The following is a 21078-nucleotide window of genomic DNA, read 5'->3' on the forward strand; positions in this document are numbered from 1 at the left end:
AAGTGAGGATACAAGGGATGTACTTAAATATAATAAAGACAATTTACAGCAAGCCTGTAGACAACATCAAATTAAACAAAGAGAAACTCAACGCAATTCCACTAAAATCAGGAACAAGACAAGGTTGTCCACTCCTTACATATCTATTCAATATTGTAATTGAAGTCTTAGCTAGTGCAATATGACAACTGAAAGAGATCAAGGGGATACAAATGGGAAAGGAAGAAGTCAAAGTACCTCTATTCAAAGATGATATGATAGTATATGTAAGTGACACCACAGCTGATAAACACATTCAGTGATGTAGCTGGATACAAAATTAACTCCAAAAAATTGCTATCCCTCATATATACAAGCATTATATGAGGCTGAGAAAATATAACAGGCTGAGAAAAAAAAAATCAGGGAAACAATATCTTTCACAAAAGCCTCAAATAATATAAAATATCTTACTATAATTCTAACCAAACAAGTGAAAGACCTACATGACAAGAAAATAAAGTCCTTGAAGAGAGAAATTGAAGAAGATATCAGAAGATGGAAAGATCTCCCATGCTCATAGATGGGTAGGACTTACAGTAAAATGGCCATCCTACCAAAACCAATCCACAAATTCAATGCAATCCCCATCAAAATTACAACACAATTCTTTACAGACCTCAAAAAGAAAATTCTCAACTATATAAGGAAAAACAAAAGACCTAGGATGGCTAAAACAATCCTGAACACGAAAAAAACTATTGGAGGTGTCTTCATCCCTGATTTTCAAATTTTATAAATCTTGGAAATGCCATAAGACAAATTTCTGAAGAGTGGAGAGCAGGTCTGAGAAACTAGGCCTGGAGCCTAGTTTCTAGCATAGAGTCAAGACATCTTCATCTGCCAGTCAACAGAAGGTAGCTGAATCATTGATTCTTTATCCTGGGCCTGATGGAGTTACTCTGACAACCTCAAACAACAGGACTAGTGGGCAGTCATGCTGAAGAAAAGCAACAAAGGAGAGGCCCTCTGCTTCCACCCCCACCCCTTTTCTGAGGAGAGCTATTAGAGAAGTCAGAAAAGCCTGTAAGGTAAACAGGAGCCTTAGTCAGGAAAGCCTCTCTGTCCCTGCAAGGCAAAGACTCTTGCCCTGCCCAGAGACATTGAGGCTATTGGGTATAAACAGGAAAACTGACGTACTGGTCTGTCATAGAGTCCATTTAGAGGAATCAAGATTCTCTCCCCAGTCACTGGGCAGCCAGGAACACCATCAAGGACGTTTTTTCACATCACTCCTGCTTAAGAGATATGAAACACCTGGCCAGAGAAAACCCTTCCAGGCCCCTCAGAAGGCACTAGCTGATGCCAGTTAGAGACTAAGTAGAAGAGATAACTCAAAAATGACTCTATAGCTGTTGGATAGTAGGCAAAGACTTGTATAGGAAAGAAAAGGGTAACTATATAAGATATGACCAAAAGCCTCAGACAAAATATCCAACATATAAACCAACAGCCAAAAAAAGGTGACAAAATGAATGAAAAAGGAAACCAATCGGTGGCAACCAGGAGGTGAGCCAGATGTTGGAACTGTCTGAAAAGGATTTCAAAGCAAACATTGTCAAAATACTATAAAAATCAATTACAAATTCTCTAGAAACAAATAGGTTTAAAAAAAAAACCTTAGGGATTTTCTTTTTTTAATTGGAGAAGGAAATTATAGGGGCTGAGAGAGATGTCTCTTCAGTTAAGAGAATTTTCTATTCTTCCACAAGACCTGAGTTTGGTTCCCAGCACCCACATTAAGCTTCTGCTCCAGCGGTGAAGAACTCAACATCTCCCTTTAGGCTTTTGCAAGCACTGATAAGCATGCATAGACAACACACACACACACACACACACACACACACACACACACACACACACTCTCCCACGAAACATAGATAGATAGATAGATAGATAGATAGATAGATAGATAGATAGGTGGGGGCTAATAGAAGTATCCAATATGTAATTCTAAATTTGACAACTTAGAAGAACTGCTACTGATGTGCTTCCTCAAGTTTGTCATTGCTGTATTCCTCATTTTTCTTACATGGTGTGATTGGGCAAAGATAGATCCTTTCTGTGTATAGCCTGTTATAATTGATTTCTGGGCATCAATTAGCCCACACTGTTGGGCAAATTTTCTTCAGATCAACAGGAAGATGAACTTTCATAGAATTAATGCTGTTTAAATGTATCAATGATTTTATAGAATACCTGACTTGATTAAAATAATTTTAGGAAGTTAGAATAATTGATAGAAAGTTTAAGAAGATGGTTTTAGTTGTTTTGGCAGAAAGATATAATAAAGTTAGAATCCTGAATAGAGTGTACCCCTCTCTCATAGAATAGTAAGTACAGGCTGCATGGAAGAAGTACAGTGACCTTTCATGCACTGCAAGCACATAAATTGGACTAGGAAGAAGAATAGGCTTGGAACAAATGAATGATCAAGGAAGAACATTCATTCTAAGTCTGGTCCAAGGATGAGTCCACAGGTGTGCACTGTGTTAAAGCAAGGCCACGTAAAACTATTGCTTTGGATCTATAATGAGCTTATAGAATGAAACACTGCTTTGAACTTATAATTAACATCCTGCTGTAACTCCCTCTTGTGTAACATTTTATCTATGACATATTTTTTTTCTTACATAGAGAACTTTTGTCTAAAAAGCTATAAAAAGCTGAAAGAAAAAAATAAAAGCTTGGTGTAGTTCTTTTTTGCTTCATCCAGTGTGTGTATGTGTGCACGTGCTCCTGACCTTCTTTTTTCCTTTTTCTTTATCTCCAGCTCATGAAGAGTAAATAAACTCTGATCCTCTGGTGACTAGTGGCCCTTGAGTTAAAGAGCAAAGAGACCTTTTGTTGGTGGTACATATGTAGCAGAGGGCTGCTATGTCTGGCCTCAGTGTGAGAGGATGTGTTTAATCCTGTAGAGACATGATGCACCAGGGTAGGAGGTTAGGGGTTGCTATCCTCTCAGAGACAAAGGGGATGGAGGATGGGGGAGGAACTCCACAAGGGGGGACCAGAGAGTGGCAGCATTTGGGATGGAAAGGAAAGAAGGAAGGGAGGAAGGAAGGAAGGAAGGAAGGAAGGAAGGAAGGAAGGAAGGAAGCTAGGAAGAAAGAGTGAAGGGCCCTAAGTAGTTAAGTTCCTATTTCCAATCCCTTGCTATCAGCAGGAGTCAGTTGCCAGAAGCCATCAGCTCTGGCCCAGAATGGTAAATGCATGTTAAATGCCAGAAGGTAACATCTTTTGGTTTAGCCATTTCCATTTACTCTACATCCCGCCTCAGTTTACCTGGATGTCAAAGCTGGTCGTTGACACAGAAGAGCAGGGAAAATCCCTCACTCCAATTAGCAGTCCAGAACAAATCCAGAAGACACAATGAGGCTGCAACATCTCTCCTGAACATAGATATAAGTGTTTTATGAATGAATTGATGACCTGTTGAGTTAATGTTCGAGACAGGGTCTTGCAGTATAGGTTGGTCTTGCATTAGAGATCTTCCTCTTGCTCCTCCTGAGTGCTGGGATGATAGGCATGTGGTCACCAAGCCCAGTCTCATGTATTTATTGTCTGCTTGTATTTTCCCATTTGAGAACTGTGTGTTCATTTCACCCTTCACTGATTGGGCAGTTTGTTCTTTCAGTGTTTAACTGTTTGAATTCTTTACATATTTAATCCTGTCAAGAAATAGTTGGCAAACATTTTTTCCTCTGTTCCACAGGCTGTTCTCATTGTTAACTAATTACTAGGTAGATGTTTTTAACTTCATATGATCCCATTTGTCAATTCTTGCTAATATGTCCTGAGCTAATACCGTCATTTTGAGGAAGTCCTTGCCTATGTCTGTAGCTTGCTTACACTTTTGTCTGGCAATTTAAGGTTCCATCTTACACTGAGGTCTTTGGTCCATTTGCAATGATTTTCTGCAACAAGTAAAGGCACCATCTTTATTCTCCTACATGTGGAATATTCAGGATGATAAAGTTGGGAGAGTTAAATAGAGAAGAACACCCAGGAGAAGTTAGAGGCAGAGAATGAAAGATAGATTTGATCAAAATAAAACACATCTATATATGAAGTGGAGAAAGGCTATCTTTCCTTGAACACATGTATTTAGTACTTTTGCTAAGAAGCAGTTGACTGTGTGAGTTTATGTTATTGGTATTCTATTTTATTCCACTGTGCCCACGTCTTGTTTTGTACCAATTCCATGGTGATTTTGTTACTATGACACAGTAGTATGATTTGTGATATCCGCAATATTGCTCTCTAGTGCATCCATGTGAATTTCAAAATACTTTTTCTTTCTTTCTTTTTTTTTTCAAAATACTTTTTCTATTTCTGTGAAAATACCATTGGTATTTTGGTGATAACCTCCAATCTGCCAACTGCTTTGAGTAATGTGACATTTTTTAACTATATTGACTTTCCTGATCCATGAAGATAGGACATCTTTCCAGTTTTTAGTGTCTTCTATTTTTTCTATTTAATGATTTTCATTGTTGAGATCTTTCACCTTCTTGGTTATTGTATTTGCGTGGCGCGCGCGCGCGCGCGCGCGTGTGTGTGTGTGTGTGTGTGTGTGTATGTGTGTGTGTGTGTGTTGTGTTGGGGTACAGTGCATGTAGAGACCATAGGAGAATCACCTACATCTATCATTTTTTTTTACCTTATTCCTTTAATACAGGGTCTCTCACTGAACTAGAAGCTGACAATTTTAGCTATGCTAGTTGGTCAGTGAGCTACTGAGATCCTCATGTGTCTGCCCCACAGTGCTGGGGTTACAGACATGCGTATAACCATGTCTGGCTTTATGTGGGTGTTGGGGATTCAAACCCAGATCATCATGCTTATAGTGTAACACTTTTACCCACTGAGCCATTTTCTCAACTGTGGTGGCTATTCCTGGTTGTCAACATGACTACATCTGAAATGAACTACAATCGAGAAACAAAGATCCAGATCTTAAGGCTGGAAGACACAGGCTTTTAACCCGGATCTTGACATGGAGAATTTGAGGCACAGTGGCCAAGAAAAGCTTACGCCCAGGCAAGATAGTACATGCCTTTAATCCCAGGAGATTGAGGCAAGCAGATCTCTGAGTTCGAGGTCAGCATGGGAGAAATCAAGTTCAAAATCCAGTCATGGTGGTACACACCTTTAATCTGGGCCACACTTTCTGCTGGAGGTCTACATAAGGACATTGGCAGAAAAAAGATTCACTTTTTTTCACCTGCTTGAACTTACTTGCCAGCACATCTGTTGGAACCCACTTCTTCAGGATTCCATTTTATAAAGAAGACCAGTTGAAACACCTAGCCTCATGGGACTGAGCAACTACTAGAGACTAGGACTTCCCATTCACAGGTGCCCATTGTTGGGTTAGTTAGAATACAGACTGTAAGTCATTACAATAAATTCCCTTAATATGCTGAGACATTCCATAAGTTCTTTGATTCTAGAAAACCCTAAGTAATACACTAACCCTGTTTTTAAATTGGTATTTTTCTTCTGATTTCAATAAAGATTTTAAGTGTACTTAGATGAATATCATTGGAAGTATTATCTCGAGATCCTGGGCAGTAGCTCTGTACCCAGTCTCATAAAACCCAGAGGAAATGGGGCTCCCAGGAACTCTAACCTGGGCAGTATCTTAGGTAAGGAGACAGCAACACCTGCCCAAAACAGGGAGTTACTGGGACCCACTAGGACCCAGGAATTCACTCCTGGCCCGGAGCACTGGTTCCTTCTGGTCTGGGCCTGAGCACTGAGCAGATCTTGAGCCTCAGCTCTAACCCTAGTAGTAGCACCCACCCCACACAATTCTGATACAACCAAAATAATAGGAAAGGTAGCACTAAAGAGATCCATATGGCAAAAGGCAAGTGCAAGAACATGAGCATCAGCAACCCAGGGTACTTGGCATCATTAGTTCTCCCACACTAGAAAGTCCTGAATTCCCCATATCACCAGAAAAGCAAGATTCAGATTTAAAAATCACTTCTAATGATGATGATAGAGGACTTTAAGAAGGACATAAATAACATTCTCAAAGAAATTGAGGAAAACACAGGTAAACAGGTAGAAGCCCTTAAAGAGGAAACACAAAAATCCCTTAAAGAATTACAAGAGAACACAACCAAACAGGTGAAGGAATTGAACAAAACCATGCAGGACATAAAAAATTGAAGTAGAAACAATCAAGAAATCACAAAGGGAGACTACCCTGGAGATAGAAAACCTAGGGAAAAAAATCAGGAGTCATAGATGCAAGCATCACCAACAGAATACAAGAGATAGAAGAGAAAATCTCAGGTGCAGAAGATACTATAGAAAATATTGACACAACTATCAAAGAAAACGCAAAATGCAAAAAGTTCTTAACACAAAACATCCAGGAAACCCAGGACACAATGAGAAGACCAAACCTAAGAATAATAGATATAAATGAGAGTGAAGATTTTCAACTTAAAGGGCCAATAAATATCTTCAACAAAATTATAGAAGAAAACTTCTCTAACCTAAAGAACGAGATGCCCATAAACATACAAGAAGCCTACAGAATGCCAAATAGACTAGACCAGAAAAGAAATACCTCCCATCACATAATAATCAAAACACCAAGTGCACAAAACAAAGAAAGAATATTAAATGCAGTAAGGAAAAAAAGCCAAGTAAAACATAAAGGCAGACCTATCAGAATTACACCAGACTTCTCACCAGATACTATAAAAGTGAGAAGATCCTGGACAAATGTCATACAGACCCTAAGAGAACACAAATGCCAGCCCAGGCTACTATACCCAACAAAACTCTCAATTACCATAGATGGAGAAACCAAGATATTCAATGACAAAACCAAATTTACACAATATCTTTCCACAAACCCAGCATTACAAAGGATAATAGCAGGAAAGCTCCAATACAGGAAGGAAATTATTCCCTAGAAAAGGTAAGAAAGTAATCCTCTTCCAACAAATCCAAAAGAAGATAGCCACATTAACAATGCCACCTCTAATAACAAAAATAACAGGAAGCAACAATCTCCTCTCCTTAATACCTCTTAACATCACTGGACTCAATTCCCCAATAAAAAGACATAGGCTAATGGACTGGATACATAAACAAGATCCAGCATTTTGCTGCATACAGGAAACCCACCTCAGTGACAAAGACGGACACTACCTTAGAATAAAAGGCTGGAAAACATTTTTTCAAGCAAATGGTCCTAAGAAACAAGCTGGAGTAGCCATTCTAAAACCTTCAGCCTGAGAACACAAAGGGAGAGATTCATGGCTCCACCTGTATAGGTAGTCCGGCATCAGTAGAAGTGGAGGGCCTCGGTGCCTGAAAGTTTGGATTCCGTAGTGTTGGGGAATTTGAGAGCAGGGAGGCAGGAATGGGAGGATTGTGGAAGCACACCTTCATAGAAATAGGAGGAGGGGGATGAGATAAGGGGTTTGGGGGGTTGGGGGGAATGGGAGAGGAGATAACATTGAAAGGTAAATAAATAAACTATCCAATTTAAGAAAAACCAGATAATGGGTCTGGCAATTGTAGTTAAGCAGTCAAGACTTTTTGTCAACAATTTATTACGGAGATTTTGTATAATCCTCAAGGACAAGGTATTGTGGAAGAGGCCCATGGAACTTTAAAAAGATTGATGAGACACATTGTTGCTGAGACAAAGAATGATGCTGACCTGTGAGCTTGCTGAGTGCCCTGACCAGGGTGACTGGGAAGGTTTATTGAACATATGTTCCTGACCCACCTTTGCTTGACTATATCCCAGATGGGACAAACTGCCTTGCCTCAAGTTTTTAGACCTTGTGGGATAGAGAATAGAAAAGAAAAACTATGTCTCTTGTATTCTTTTTAAAGGTGCCCAGCTATTAGAACTCAATCATGTACTGGTCTAGAAATCAATCCAACATGGGAAATAACAGTCTACTTTTGGAAGACTGGATCTGGACTTTGTCAGAGACATATTTGGAAGCTAGATGTAGTTCACTATGATGTTAGGATAGCAAGAGATAATGTTGGGACAGGATCTGGATTTCAAACAAGGGTTAGTGCATGTTTTAAGGCTCCTTCAATTGTCAAGCTAAAATTGGTTCTGTCTCTTCTACAGCATTTATTGTAAGTTGCATTGACTGTATAATTTCCAATTAAGTTAGTGTGTTGAACCTGGCATGTCTGTTATGGGGTCTATCAACCAGCTGTCATCTCACTTCCCTGAGTATTAGAAAACCTTGATTCTCTGAAAAAAGCTTGAAAGTGCTGGAAGAAGTGAGTTAGGCTTTAAGCAGAAGCAAGAGGGTAGCAGGTATTGCTGGTATAACAGCTTTAATTCCATTAATTAATTGCTATTGCTTCTGCAATAGCCTTGGCACAAGGAGTTAAGACAACTATTTTTGTTAACCATCTAGCAAAAAAAATGTTACTAATACTGAGTATACAAAAAGATTTATGTAGGCATCTGGAACAATGAATGATGCTCTATAACCCATTCAAATTATCTGAAGGAGGTTCAGGATTCAAGAGTTAGAAGTCATCCCAAGTGTCATGACAAATATCATTGGAGTAGTGTTACTTTTGAAATTCACAATGATTGTCATTATAATTAGAAAAAAGTTTAAAGACACCTGTAGGATATTTGGCATAATCCTAACACCTCTCTGGGTGTGTTAATCCATAGTGGGATTATGGATTTAAAGAATGCTGCTCTGTTGATCTTTGATGCTGCAAATAACACCAATAAAATTATCCATGGCCTGAGCTCAGTATTTCCATTTTGGACAAACCTCAGGAATGGCATATATAGCTTGATCAGGCTAGCCCTTTTTGTCCTGGGAATACTTTTATTCCTGCCCATTGTGTTAAAGCTTATCTTTAACAACACCAACATGTTGGCAGCCAAAGTACATGGCTTAATCCTGAAAATGTACCCCAAGACAGAGTTATTAAATTAACAGGCTGGCAAGCCAAGGATGGGTAAGATTCTGCACAGAGCCTTACCAACCTAAAACAGAAATGCAATGCCTTTGATTATGTATATTCCATGATGGGTAATGAAGGCATTCTTGTCAGAATGACCTAAGACAGGATCAGTCTTGTTAAGGAAATAAAAAAGGGGGAGAGGTGGAGAGTCTTTGGGGCTGCTTGGCAAGAAGCTGACGTGGGCCAAGGACAAGGAAAGGGGCTGCTTGGCAGGAATATGACAGTGGCCAAGGACAAGGAAGTAGGCTTCAAGCAGGAATATGACATTAGACTAGAACAAAGAAGTAATTTCAGGTAGGAGTTTAAACCATAGGCTACAACAAAGAAGTAATCTCAGGCAGGAATCTAAATATTAGGCCAGAACAAAGAAGTAATTTCAGACAGGAATCTAAATTTTAGGTTAGAACAAGGAAGTAGGCTTCAGACATGAAAATGACCTTGGACTAGGATAGGGAAGTAGGTTCAGATACTTTGGTCATCCTGATAAGCCTTTAGAAACAGTGATCACGGGAGTGTTCATGTAACTGGGTTTAATGCCTTGCTTCTTCTTTGACTATTTGTGTTTATTGTATTGTTTGTTCCTCGACTATTTGCATCATCTATTGTATTGCTAGAACCTCAACCTAGAACTGACCTTAATACATGCATGTAATCAAAATGGTATAAAAGCATAAAGGAAGGGAGTATAGGATAGGGAGTTCTAGGGAGGGGAAATGGGGGAAGGAGATGACATTTGTATTGTATGTAAATAAATAAAATGTCCAATAAGAAAAAAAAAAGAAAAATCACACACACACACACACACACACACACACACACACACAGAAGTATTATTTCTGCACATGCATAATGAGAGTAAGAGACATCACCTTTTAAGATGTACTTGTGAAGATACTATTTTTAGTATTTTTGTTTTGTGTGTGTGTTTGTGTGTCTTATGTGTGTAGTATACACATGGTAATGTGGGTGTGTATACACGTATGCATAGAGAGGCCAGAGGAGGATATCTGCTGTCTTTTTTTTTATCACTTATTTCCATATTACTTTGAGACAAAGTATCTCAGAAGCTCACCATTTTGCCTAGGCTAGGTAGCCGATGAGGTCTCAAGATTCACCTGCTCTACTCATACTGGATTCACAAGCACACATGGCCATGCCTGGGTATCCACATTAGTGGCAGGGATTTGACCTCAAGTCCCCATGCTTGCATAGAAACTGAACCCTGGTCCTCTTTGAAAATAGCAGGCACTCCTTAGGCTGGAGAGGTGGGTCTCCAGCACTGACCTTGCTCAGAGGTGAAGAGCCCACATGGCTTTTCATGGGACCCAGACTTAGTTTCCAGCACCCACATGGTGGCCCACAACCATCTGTAACTCTAGTTTCAGAGATTCTGACTCCCTCTTCTGGTCTCCATGAATACTTAGCTTGTATACTATGCACAGATAAATTCAGGCAAAATAGAAATAAATAAATCTCTTAAAACCAAGACCACCGGCAAGCACACTTAATTACTGACACATCTTTCCAATTCTTACTAAAAAAAATTTTTTTTTTCATTCAGGCACTATGTTGTAATTCTTTTGTTTTGTCTAATAATAGGATCTAGGAGCACTATAGATTTGTGAGCTATCTGTATGAAGAAAGCTGTATTTACTAGCTAATTCAGGTAAAAATAATGTTCCCAGAATATGAAACCTGACCATAACTTACTTGGCATTTTCTGCTTACTTTCCTTCCATTTAACATGAAAAAAAAATAAAAAAATTAAGACTCTTATGCTGTCAAACTGCCAAATGGCTTATTGTGAATGTAAACCCGTATGCTTGCCAAGGGTTGTGAAATATGCTTAACATAATTAACTAACTCATGTCCTGAGGTGCCTGAGCTTAAAGGGAGGTCTACGAGCTTTGTCCTCCGTGAAATTCCACAAACTAAGGGCAGGGTTTTGTTTTGTTTTCTTATAGAATTATAAAAGACCAGACAGCTTTTGATATTTAAGGTGACGATCAGAATTCTTTGTTTCCTTTCTGCAGAAGTTAAAAAAGAGCCTTGAATAGCACAATCATTTTAGGGTTTTAAATAAAACTCTCTCTGTCTCTCTCTGTTTCTCTCTCTGTTTCTCTCTCTCTCTCTCTCTCTCTCTCTCTCTCTCTCTCTCTCTCTCTTCTCTCTCTCTCTCTCTTTCTCTCTCCCCTCTCTCTCTTATCCTCCCAGCTAAACTCCCTCTTCATTTTTTCCTTTTTCCTCTTCCTTACCCATTTGTTCGTCTGTGCTCTCTGTCGACTACTTTGCTTCGCTTCTTTTTTCCCTCTCATTTCAGCATATGTTCTAATGTCACACCCCTCTAACGTCTGCTTCTACACATATTACCATGCTGGCAGCACATGCCCCAACCACAAACAGTTTAATATCTCATGACAGATGATTGATTTTGTTCACTGATTCTGTAATTAATTCTAAATTACTGAAAGTCTATTTGGGTCCATGTCAACCTGTAGTTGAATCTTCAAGAAAGGCAGGAGTCACTGACTAGCTAGAGATTCCCCTCTTCTGGGTTATGGATTGTGATGGTTTGTATATGCTTGTCCCATGGAGTGGCACTATTAGAAGGTGTGGCCCTGTTGGAGTAGGTGTGTCACTGTGGGTGTGGGATATAAGACCCTCATCCTAGCTCCTTGGAAGTCAGTCTTCTGCTAGTAGCCTTCAGATGAAGATGTAGAACTCTCAACTCTTCCTGCAACATACCTGCCTGGATGACAATGGACTGAACCTCTGAACCTGTAAGCCAGCCCCAGTTAAATGTTGTCCTCATAAGAGTTGCCTTGGTCATGATGTCTGTTCACAGCAGTAAAACCCTAAATAAGACATGGATGGAGGGTTTTCCTAAGAGAAATATGTGAATAAGGAGTATCCTATGAAGAATGTAAAAGAAACACAAGACATGGTTTTTGTCATTAGGGAATTTAACACTACATGCTCAGAGCCGTCTGTGCCTCAGTGTTCTACTTCTGACTCCTTTTGAGTGCCCGTAAACAAGTGGCCTGGTGATTATAGGTAGTATTATCCCAGAGTAGGCTTACAACAACAAAGCCCTAATTTACAAAGAACTGAATTTTCTTGTCTACTTATATATAACATGGTAAATTATATTTATGGAGCTCTTGCAATATCTCCAATGGTTGGCCTTATTTTATTTTCTTGATAACTCTATTAAAGAAGTTATTATCACTCTTTGATCCTAGGCTCAGAAAAATTAAGAATATTTGTATAGAAACCATAGTAGTAGCAGAAAAGAAATCCAAGCAACCAAATGAAAGTGCCACACTGCTGAAGACCCAGGTGGAGCTGCTGGCATGAGGTGGCTCACTAAGGAGCTATCAGCAAGGTGGTGGTGTGCAGTGTAGACATAGCTTACAGCAAGATCGCACCGTGGTGGCTGAACTGTCTGAGGTGCGGCCAGCGAGTAGCAGGAAGATTCTTACCTCTGAAGATAATTCTGGAGCCAAGATATGATAGTAAAGTTGCAGAAGCAAACTGGTTCCACCCCAGTATGCTCACAAAGTATCTAAAGAGTCTTAAGGTTAAAATGAGCTTGTCTGTGGATCTGACAAAAATACTTCAAGGCTCTATGACAGAAATGACATAGAAAAAGAAGGAATCAAATGTATCAAACTTTAGTGTAAAGGACATGGTGAAGGCCCCACTACTGAGAATACTGAGACATTCTCTCACCTGTGTGAAAGGTTGAATGAAAGAAGCCCATCTGAACTTAAAGGTGTTCACTGTACTATGGCTTCAACCATACTGGTTTCCTTACATGGTGTCTTCTTGGTGGAGAAAATTAATTGGAGCACTGAAGCAGCAGTTGCTCTGTTTGCCCAAGTCAGACTGCCAGGAACCTATAAGAATGATTATTTGAAGGAACTTTTTCATTGATACAGACATATAGGAGAAACACCAACACCACCTGTATTGCCATATTGGTGTTTTGAGGAGGAGGGTGAAGAAGATGAGGAAGATGGAAAAAAAGGATTCAGAACCAGGGTCAAGTGCTTCCTTTGGTAAAAGGAGAAATTAATGGTTAAAACTATTTTCTTGGAAGGCATAACAGTTAAAGGTGTAACTCAAGCAACAGCTCAACCAAAGTTAGGAGAGGTACAGCAGAAGTGTCATCAATTTTGTGGCTGGTAAGGGTTTGGGTTCCCTGAAGCACAACCTGTCCTCATGGACAAGCAAAATATTAGACTTTCAGAACAGAAGTTGTAGAAAGTAAGCTGCAAACCAGATGGTACTCATTGCATAATGTTGATTGATGGTACCAAGGACATTTTTTATGATTGACAGAGATAATTCAAATCTGGAGTTTCCATTTTGCCAAGATCTCTAAATGCATTTATCAAATACCCCTTTGGATGGAGAAATGGTCATTGATAAATGGACAGGCCATTCTAAGATATTTGACATATAGTTAAATTCAATGCACAACCAGTCCGAGATTGTGATTTTAATATTTGTCTCCAGTGAATTGAATGTGAAATATCCATGACATGAAAAAATGAAGACTGGGCTCATTGACAAAACACAGGAACCATTTAGTGTTAGACCTAAACCATTTTTGACATCAATACTTCAAGAAAGCTGCTGGAAGGAAATTTTGCCAAAGAAGTCAGCCATGAAATAGATGGACTTACTTTTCAGTCTATTGGAAGATACACGCCCAGTCGATGTGATGACATTTTGAAATGGAAACCTCCCAGTCTAAACTCTGTGGATTTTCGACTTAAGATAAAGAGAATGGGAGGAGAAGGATTGCTTCCATGCGATGTTGGCCTTCTCTGTGTTGGAGGTTACAAAAGACCCTTTGTACAAATCAAGGTGACAAAAGAGCTAAAACAGTACAATGACAAAATTATAGAATGCACATTTGAGAACAACAGCTGGGTCTTTATGAGACAGAGAATTGACAAGTTTCCCAAATGCCTACAACCTAGCCATGACTGTTCAATAGCATCTCCAACCCTGTCACCAAGGAGATGCTGTTTGTGTTCATTGACAGATGTGCAGCAGCTGCTCAAGGACAGAAGAGAAAGTATCCCCTAGACCCTGACATGGAGCTCATACCATCCCCACCGCCCAAAAGACTGCACTGGCCAACCTAGTTCCTGCCTCTGACCTCATGCTCAAGAGGACAGAAGAACTGGAACACATTGTCCTCCAAGAGGCTCCACCAGCAGCTGACTCAGAATACAGACACCCACAGCCAAACAGTGAATGGAGCTTAGAGACTCTTACAGAAGAGTAGGAGGAATGATTGCAGCCGAGAAGGGATAGAAACTCCATAGGAAGACCAACAGAGTCAGCTAACCTGGACCCTTGGGGCTCTCAGAGTCTGAACCACCAAGGAAATAACATACACAGGCTGGACCTAGGCCTCCCTGTTTATATGTTACAGATGTGCAGGTTGGTCTTCATGTGGGTCTCAAACAACTGGGGCAGGGTTAGCCCAAAAGCTGTTGTCTGTACATGAGATATGTTCTTCTAGCCGGGCTGTCTTGTCTGGCCTCAGTGGGAGAAAAAGCACCTAGACCTGAAGTGCCAGGGTGGGGGATACCCAGGAGGCCCCCACTCACCCGGAGGAGAAGGGGGGGAAGGATTGTGGGAGGAGGTGACTGGGAGTGGAGCAGTGAGCAGGATGTGAAGTGAACAAGTAAAAAAAATAAATAAAATTAGATTTTAAAAAAGAACAAATTCAAGAGTCTGTTACTCTAAAGTCTATGTTCTTGCCAGAAAGGAAACAAAGCTGCCTATTTGAAGAAAGCAAGAACGAGCTTACCTTTAGTTCAGATTAAAGGCCTGCTACCATAGGATGGCATCTGAGCTGAAGACGTCAGCTATGTTAAAGGTGGGTTGAGCTAACTAGCTTTTTTGTTTGAGTTTAGCTTAGGAGACTGGCTACACGCCCTTACTCAGGCTATACATTGCAACCTAAGTCTATGTATCTTTGTACAGGACTCATAGTTTCTCAGGGACCACAGAAGACCTAACAAGCCATACCAAATCCTTCTTTCACCCCCAAAGAACCCTCTGCCACAATCTGTGGAAAAACTAAAAAGATCAACAAGACAGAACAAAAACCGTGTTTGACTTTTTAGCAAGTGTGTTTTAGCAAAAAAGGGAGGTGGTTCTTCTAGTGGCAGATTGCAGTCACATGAAAGACTTCTGCAACCTGAATAGGTATAAAGACCTCTCTCTCTCTCTCTCCCCAGCAAAAAACAAAAAACAAAAAACCAAAACCAAAACCAAAACAAAACAAAAACAAAGAGATTCTGTGGCAATATATATTTAGAAAGAAGAGTTATTTAGTTTTCAGGCTGTGATCCAGCTAGTTCAATGGGTGTTTATCAGTGGAAGGTCCAAGAATCCCCAGTATGTTATTCAGTCCATGATGCTGGATGTCTTAGCTGGTCTTCAGTATATATCAGAATCCAGAAGAAGTAGGCTCTAATGCCAGTGAAGGAATGGACTTGCTATCGAGAGCAAGAGCAAGCAGGCAAAGAAGGCAAACTTCCTTCTTCCACGTCCTTATATAAACTGCCACCTGAAGGTGTGATCCAGACTAAAGGTGGATCTTCCCACCTCAAAAGATCTCCCCTTAAAAGTGGGTCTTCCCACTTCAAATGATTTAATTAAGGGGGGAAAAGTCCCTTGCAGGTATACCCAGCTGCTTAGGCTTTAGATAATTCCAGATGTAGTCAAGTTGACAACCAAGAATAGCCATCACACTGTCCAGGCATTCCAGTGCTGCTTGTAGCTAAAGCAAAGCAAAACAAACATGACAATAATAATATAAACACAGTAAGATCTCTGGACGGGAAGAAGATGGGAGTTGGGGGTTGCTTGGAGATCTTGGGATTAGTGCATGATGGTAAGTAAATTCCCTAGAGTTTCCCTCTGTCTCTTTCATATACCACATTGGGTGTTGGTGTTTCTTTCTCTTCCTCTTCCTCTTCCTCTTCTTCTTTCTTCTTCTTTCTTCTCCTTCTCCTTCCTCCTCCTCCTCCTCTTCTTCATCCTCTTCCTTCTCCATCTGTTCCATTTGTGAGAGTTCCACAGTTCATCTGTTCATCTAATGTAGTACAGCTCCAGTTCTTCTAGCTTGGGGTAGAACAAAAGTTGCTATAAAAATTTATACACAGGTTTTACTTTGAACACAGGTTTTCTGTTCCTTGAGGAAATAACTAGACAATTTATGGTTTATATTAATTTATGCATATGAATCTACTTATTTATAAGGTTCAACTTTATAAGAAGCTGCTATACGGTTTTTGAAAATGGCTGCACTGCTTTGCACTTCCACATGCAATGAAGGAACATTCTTGTTGCTCTTTGACCTCTCAGCAACTGACATTGAATTTTAAGTTTTGTCTATTAAATGCTTTAATAGATGCATAGTGGTCTCTAACTATGAGATCAGGGGTCCATTTAGCTAATGCTCCCATTTTTCAGTTGTATGCACTGTTTACATTGAAAAAAATAATAAGAAAGCCACAGAGGGATGTGTTGACTATGAATGTATTTAAACTATAAAATTAAACAATATATTGTTTTGCATAAAATACCTTATTGTGGTTTTAAGTTTCCATTTGTCCTGGTGGCTAACGATACTGTCCTTGCTATGTGCTTATTTGCCATCTGTATATTCTGTTTTAGAAATGCTTCTTCATTTAAAAAAATTTTTTTTAGTTCATTTACTTTATCACTGTCAAGTTTAGAGGGTTCTTAATATATTATAGATACTAGCCCTTTTCTGGAAATGTAGTTTGAAATTTTTGCTTTGTTGTTTGGCTTGTCTGTAATTTGTCTTTTAATAAACTTCTCATAAGTTTTCCCAAAAATACTTTTGACGAAGTTTAATTTTTCCATTTTTCTTTTATAAATCATGCATGCCAACTCTAAAAACTCTTGGATTAAGCCTATATTCTGAATATTGTCCTCTAATGATTTTTTTCATGAAATTGTATCATTTATTAATTATGTATAAACCTATGAATTCTGAGTTAGTTTCTGTACCAAGTACAAATGTAAAGAAATCTTTGTTGTTGATTTTGATTGGTCATTTTTGTTTGAGCTGTTTTTGTTTATCTATCAAACTTCAATGAAATAACACAAAACTGGAGAATGATGGTGAACAAACTAAGAAGCTCTATAGGTGAAATCTAATGGAGCTGGCTTCAGCCTTTTAGTCTGGAGAGCCCTTTAAAGGTCTACTTGAGGGGCTGCAGAAATGGCTCTGTGGTTAAGAGCCATTACTTATTCTGCCACTGTTATTCTGACCCAAGTTTGGCTCCCAGCACTCACACGATGGGCCACAAACAACAGCTTATAATTCCATTTCTAGGGGGATCTTCTGACTTCTAACAGTACCAGGAATACCTGTGGTATGCAGACTTATGTGCAGGTAAAACTTCTATATGCTTCAATTCAATGTAAAAATCTATCTGGGATTTCTTAGCAAAGGCACCAGAAGAGCAGGCATTAACTTTGAACCATTGTCTTCTATCAATTTCATGCTATAAGTCTCCAAATGAGCATTTCAATTTCTCCCTCCTCCTCTGATGTGAACCCACGAAAACCTAAAAACTTCCCACTGAATATAAAGGTTGCAGCTCTGAGGGGAAAAATTTCCCTGTGGGAGAGTTGCATCTCTGAGGGGAAAGGTATTGCAAACCTCACACAAAAACTTTATTGAGAAAGATGCAGGGTGTCTGCCTCTGTTCACAAGCAGCAGTAGGAAAGTGAGCAGGAGGCAGGCTTATATAGGGTTTCTGGGAGTTGGGGGTGGTCCAGGATGGGTATTGGTGGGATTTTAAGTCAAGCCTAGGGATTGGTGGGATTTCAAGCTCAGGGATTGGTGGGGTTTAGTGAGTTTCAAACCCAGAGGTAGGCTTGGATCTTTTACCCTGTACAGAATCCCTGAAAACCAAAGACTTGTAACTATTTGACTATCTTTTGTTGTTTGTGTTAGTAGTTTATTTGGGGGTACATGTTTTTGAGTCAAGGTTTCTCTATTATGTAGACCAGGCTGGCCTAGAACTCACAGAAATCCACCTGCCTCTGCCTCCCAACAATGGAGTATTAAATCCCAACACTCAGACTTGTGCTAGTATTTGATCCTATAAGTGTTTCTTAGTAACTAGCCATGTTCTAGAACCATCTAGAGACATACATTTCAAATGATGTGTGACTCACTTCTAGGATGAGACATATTCTCAGGACTGGTTCAATAAAACACAGGACAATCTACCAGTGTAGCTGTAAATACATGAAATTTTCTAAAAGTAAACATTTTTAAAGATGGCTAATGGACCAGTATTTGCAGAGTTATAATTATTTCCAGTTAAGTGCCCATGGAGGGAAAAAGGAGAATCAGAAGGATGTTTTAGGCCATTAAGGTAACCCAGTAAGTAAAGGCACTTGCAATCGAACCTGACAACCTGAGCTGGATCCCAGAGCCCACAAGGTAGAAGAGGTGAACGGACTTTTGCAAGTTGTCCTCTGACCTTTATATGCCATGGCATACTTGCCCTAACCACCAAACCAAATAAACAAATGTTAAAAAAAAAAAAAAAAAAAAAAAGGTAAGCAAATCTCTTTGGTTTTCCTTGTTCCTCTCAAAGCAGAGGATAAATTTATTAAGCCTCCCCCACCTTACCCAACAGGAATAAGAGAGGGTGATTGCTAAGGCCAACTTTAGGCCACCCTTAGCCGGGGTGTGAGCACTAGACGACTGTTTAGCAAGCTTCCCTGACTAGCTCTCACTGGCCATATATTTACCTTCCCACAATGTGCTGCTTACAGAGAAGATAAGTCTCTTTCTTGTTAGGGTGTTGTTGATCAAAGGGGACACTGGGTAAACATGAATCTCACTCGCCTCAGAGATCCACCCATTTCTTTGACATCAGCATGCATACCCGAGTCATGTTTGACTTCCACCTCAGTGTTATTGTGTAAAAGCAAATGATTGCTTAAAGAAACCATTTAGACAAGTTGAACTTCATAGAGTTTAACTGAGCAGAGAACAATTCACAAACTGGGTAGCCCTCGGAATGAGAAGTCCAGAGAGGCGAGTTCAAAGTGAGGGCAGGCGGCATTTACGGCTAGAACAGGGGAAGTGAGGGACAGAGAACTGGCATTTTTCTGTTCCCACGTGGTCGGATCAACAGACTGTGATTTGTGAAGTTACACCAAGAGTCAGCAATTTGTCATATAACTATAGCCCGAAATCAGGCTTTATGTTATTTTACATACCAAATTAGGTTACGTACGGTTCCTTAGAACAGGATTCAGGTACAAAAGTATCTTTAAACCAAAGTCAGCTTCATACAAACTTCTTCAACAGACAGTGCCTATTGAGAAGACAAACTACAGAAAGGAAGGAAATTTGATAAAAAGTTTTGATAAAGGGTATGTATCCAACTTGTACTGAGAACAGTTTAAACTCAGAAGAAAACAATGGCCCAGTTTAAAAATAGATAAAAAGAGACATATAGACAGTAAATTTGCCAAAGAAGACATCCTATCATAAAATGAGATCTCACAATCAACATCATATGTCATTAAGGAACTGGAAATAAAAAAAATGAGATACCAGAAGACACCTATGAATTCAAAACACTGGGGACACCAAATGCTGATGAGACTCTGTTTTTCCCTTTCTACTTTCCTGAGGGTTATAGGTACATCTTTTTAAGAATTCTATTTTGATGTTTCCAGTACACCTCTCTGAATAGGTTTTTTTAAAAAAAGATTTATTTATATTTTATATGTATGGGTATTTACCTTCATGCTGCATGCATAACATTTAAGTCTGGTGCCCAAGGAAGCCAGAAGTGAGCCTTAGATCCTCTGAAACTGGAATCGTACTATGAGCTTTCCTGTGAGCACTGAAAGCTGAATCCAGACCCTCTGCAAGAGCAGCCAGTGCTCTTACCACTGGGCCACCTCATCAGCATCTCAGTCTAGTTTTTCAGGGGTTGTTGTAGGGTTGAGTTCTACACATCATTGTGATTGCTATCATATAGAATCTGGTGATGTAATATTATAAAAAACATCTCTCTTATGTTCTAAGAAACTGAAACTTTTGCTGAATCTTACAGCCAGAGTTAATAAGACACCCTGAAGTCACTTAAGACTTAAGAATGCTAGCCTACTATGTACTCAAACTATTTGTCTGACCTGCCTATAAGGCAACAATGTAATAACCAATCTTACCTGGCTTGGATTTACTTATTTGCCCATACAACCAATTTTAACATCCTAAGCTACAATCTTAAATTATGTAGTCTTCCATGTCCCTGCCCTGGACAACATGTGTATCATTTGCTGAATGCAGAGAATTCAGAAGTTGAAAGTAACTTCCTAAAATCTACTATAAAGACTGAAAGCAAATATTTATGGATTTGGTTGATAAACAATGTTTGTTGTCTGGGTCAGTTGGAATCAGTTGGAGACAGTGGCTTAATCCGTTGTAAAAATCTGTTAAAGTTTTCTGCCAAGTACCCCATGTGATGCTTTCTATGCTGTTCAGTTAATGGAGAGAAGCTTTTTGTGAGAGAGATACAGATATCACTCACATACACAGGCATATACTACAGACAAACACCACATACACACACTGCTCATGCAACAGACAGACACACATAGGGACAGACACACACAGACACAGGGACAAACATTCTTAAGACAGCCTTCAAGCAGACACAGATTGAGATGCATGCAACAGACAGAGGATGGGAGACACATCATGAAAGAGAATTCAAATCTGGGCTTGCCCTTGGTTAAACTCCAAAGGGAAGGGCTTTTATTTATTTCCTTAGTGGACTTGGCTTGGTAACTTGGAATTAATCACTAGTGCATTCCAGTTGGTGAGTAGAATATATAAACTTTACTTTAAAAATCCAAATGGAATGTTACTGTACCATTAGAAACTGATGACAGCCCATGAAACTTCAGTGGAAAAACCTGGATTGTCCCATGAATCAAGAG

The 21078-nt window shown here is 39.5% G+C and overlaps 1 pseudogene; it reads left to right on the forward strand.

The window, feature by feature from the left end:
* Positions 1-12705: 12705 nt before the first annotated feature.
* Positions 12706-14318, forward strand: LOC117718026 (mRNA-capping enzyme pseudogene; annotated as a pseudogene).
* The last annotated feature ends 6760 nt before the right edge of the window (positions 14319-21078 follow it).

This window comes from Arvicanthis niloticus, chromosome 12 (assembly GCF_011762505.2).
Source record: "Arvicanthis niloticus isolate mArvNil1 chromosome 12, mArvNil1.pat.X, whole genome shotgun sequence".
Lineage (NCBI taxonomy): Eukaryota > Metazoa > Chordata > Mammalia > Rodentia > Muridae > Arvicanthis > Arvicanthis niloticus.